The 3,333-nt window shown below is 45.4% G+C and overlaps 2 non-coding genes across 2 annotated transcripts; both read left to right on the forward strand.

The window, feature by feature from the left end:
• The first annotated feature begins 1,546 nt into the window (after nucleotides 1-1,546).
• TRNAI-AAU (transfer RNA isoleucine (anticodon AAU)) lies at nucleotides 1,547-1,620 on the forward strand. Its single transcript has one exon. It is a non-coding gene; the product is annotated as a tRNA-Ile (tRNA).
• Nucleotides 1,621-2,198: 578 nt separating this feature from the next.
• TRNAT-AGU (transfer RNA threonine (anticodon AGU)) lies at nucleotides 2,199-2,272 on the forward strand. Its single transcript has one exon. It is a non-coding gene; the product is annotated as a tRNA-Thr (tRNA).
• The last annotated feature ends 1,061 nt before the right edge of the window (nucleotides 2,273-3,333 follow it).

The raw sequence follows: 3,333 nt of genomic DNA on the forward strand, positions 1-3,333 counted from the left end.
ATGCAAATCTGCAATTTAGTTCTCTACGGCGCAGATCTCCTTGGCCTTGTTTGACTTGTAATCATCATTTAATGTTTGGGGTCAACAGTTCAGCAGATACCAGAATGTAAACAAAAAACCTGAGAGTTGTTTCTGTCCTCATCCTGGCCCAGAAACCCACACACATAACCATAGACTTCCAAGGCCGGGATACAAGTAAAGCAGCACAGAAATCAGTAACTGCGCTGGCTCCACCCACTACATGGGGATGGAACTCATCATCAGCACGAACCCATCCTCGGTGGTCCATGAACTCATCCTCAGTCGTCCACGAAATCATCCTCAGTGCCCCACAAAGCCATCCTCAGTGCTCCACAAACTCATCCTCGGTGGTCCACGAACTCGTCCTCAGTGCTCCACGAACCCATCCTCAGTGCTCCACAAACTCGTCCTCAATGGTCCATGAACCCATCCTCAGTGGTCCACAACTGTTCAGGCAGCACCTGCATGCGATGTGCTCTATAGTTGCACCGTACAATGTACTCACTCAATGGTGATGCTTTCTGTGCCGTATCTGTAAAGCCATCAGAGGACTCCACATCACGAAGGACACATGGCTCGTGTCAAAGCTTTTCAAATATGATTGCTTTAGGTGTGTTAGTTCAGTTGGAATAACTGAAGTGACTGAACCAGGACTTCGACTCCCAAAAGGCATTTGGATATCACCCGACCTTCCAGGACTGAAGCATTGCATTTTCCTGACTCGGGGTCACATTGTAACCTCAATGTACGTTACAGACGTGAGGTAAGTGCGGCCGTGAATTCACGAAAGACTGAACTTGAAAAGCGTAAACTCCACAATAGTTTTCTCTGGACAGAATGTGGCTGATAATCTAAAACGTGATGTATTTGTTGAGAATGCACCGCAGTTAGCAAGTTATGAACCTGCTACCACCCCACTACACGTGGTGGTTATCGCCTTAACCCCTCACCCACCTTTCACTGGCCGCTAAAACTCTTATTATATAGTTGATGTGTTGTGACCCGGTATATGAAGGAGAATAAAGCTCGGATAATTGATGAAGGGTCCGCGCAGTGCATAATGAGCCACAGGGCACAGCATAGGGTTGGAAAAGTGTAAACTGTGTACTAGAGGGAATCATAAAACACCTGCAGCAAGTGATCGTGGTCTCTGAAAGTGTGTGTGGGGGAAGGGGTACAGAAAGTGAAGGGCTAAGAACGGAAAGCTCAGTTTGTGATATTGTGCGGTAAGGATTGAGATCGGGAGTAAGGAGTACATGGCGCATGCGCGGTGCTGCAGCCTTGAGACCAGTCCTTTTCTGGGAGAAGGGCGGGACTTGGGGGTCTGTGGAGAAATTCTGATCTTCAGTCCAGCTTTTCCCGGAAGTGACGATCGAGCAACTCTTCCTAGTGAGGCGCGTTCAGTGCAATTTATGAAATAATGTACGTTTTTTATTGTGATCGTTCCTGTGTGAGGTCAGGACTATTCATGCGCCTCAGTGTCTTGGACCCGTCTTTATTGGTTGTGTTGACTCATATAGTTACCGGCCGGTTAGCTCAGTTGGTTAGAGCGTGGTGCTAATAACGCCAAGGTCGCGGGTTCGATCCCCGTACGGGCCAGTGTAAATTCATTTTTCTCAGTGTAAAAGACAGTTGAAACGTGTTTACTTTTATTTGAGTAAATAATTGGCTCCCGTGACTGATGTTTGAACCAAGAGCGCTATGTCTGTTGCTAGTGCCGTAGTGTTCATTGCTGGCCACAAGACCCTTCCTCCTGCTGGGACACCGACGTCGCCCTGCTTTCATGGGGCTCTCAAAGCGCCGAGAGTGGCGGTTCCTCGGCTTGTAGGTGGGATGTCCAGAGGTCACAAGGGGTGAAGGAAAGAGCACATGGGGTGTGGACGCATGAGTGATATTGGTAACCTTTAAATCAGTGCACGCTCGTATAAAGTATTTTTGAGCACTTCCTCCACCAGAGTATGGGCTTCATACTTAAAAATATATACAAATATGTAGGTATAAAGAGATACGTTTTCCACGACACCGTTTTCAGTTTTTCTTTTCTTCTATCAGGTTTTGCTCTGCTTGTAGAGAGCTGTTGAAAAATATACGTTTCATTGGCCAAAACCTGTGTGGTGTTTCCCACATACACCAGGACACCGGGACAGCAGGAAGCGAACAAGCATGTTTTGCACCTCGGCGCTGTGGCTTAGTTGGTTAAAGCGCCTGTCTAGTAAACAGGAGATCCTGAGTTCGAATCTCAGCAGTGCCTTTGCATTTTTGTAACGCGTTTTCGGCAATGGACGTCATAGGATGTGTGATGTTAAAATTAACAAAAGTAAACTATCTTTAAACCCCCATTACTGCTACTCTCATAACTATCCACAGATACTGGATCATCCTCCTTCCAAGCCAAAGATCTATTTACTTTTTAAATGCCAATGGATTGTTCCACCAACAGATTATTTTTGTTTACTAACAGTGCTACTGGACAGGAAGAAACGGTTCAAGCGTCAATGTCCCAACAACAGGCACAGCACAGGCAGCAGCAGTGTGAGCTTAGCTGTAGAACACAGATGTCTACAATACAAGCAGTAGCACTGCAAGCTTCACTTACATGATAAGACTACTTTAGGCCAAAATAAATGTTGGAAAGCAGAGGAGAGGAAATAAAACCAACAGAAAACAGAAGCATTTTTGCAACCGGGCAGTGTTCACAGCACAAGTAAGGCCACATGCAGAGACCTGTGTACATTATCAAAGGGATCCTTTGGAATAATGTGTCTAGACCTTGCAGTCTCACCTGGACAATTTCTATCCACTTTAAAGATTAATCTGGAAAATTGTGGCCTACACCCGAAGCCACTTCACAGTATTGTGTCTAGTTCTGCAGAGTTCATTAAGGTGTTGTGTTGGGTTCAAACACTTTTATCTGGAGTCCTGCTAAAGTTTTCCAAACCTCACCAGGAGCATTGTTGCTACGTTTAAAGACCACCTCTGACATACTGTCTCCTGATCTGGTGGCCGCCTGTAGTGTGTTGTGTCTGCTACTGATGGTTCATCTGGAGTGTTGTGTCTGTTATTTTAGTCACATGTAGCATTTTGTATTCAGTTCTAGTTGCAACATCTGATGATTTTTCTCTTGTTTGGAGTCCACCACGGTCAATGTGTTCAGTAATGCATACATCTTCTTTTTACTGAAGCCAGTCCGGAAAAATGTGTCTAGTTGTAGATGTCTCACCTTGTATATTGTATTACTTTAGGAGCCCACATTTACAGTGTCGTGTTCGGTTCTAACCAATAGGTTTGCAGTGTTGTTTACAGTTTTGGAGC

This window comes from Pleurodeles waltl, chromosome 12, assembly GCF_031143425.1.
Source record: "Pleurodeles waltl isolate 20211129_DDA chromosome 12, aPleWal1.hap1.20221129, whole genome shotgun sequence".
NCBI lineage: Eukaryota > Metazoa > Chordata > Amphibia > Caudata > Salamandridae > Pleurodeles > Pleurodeles waltl.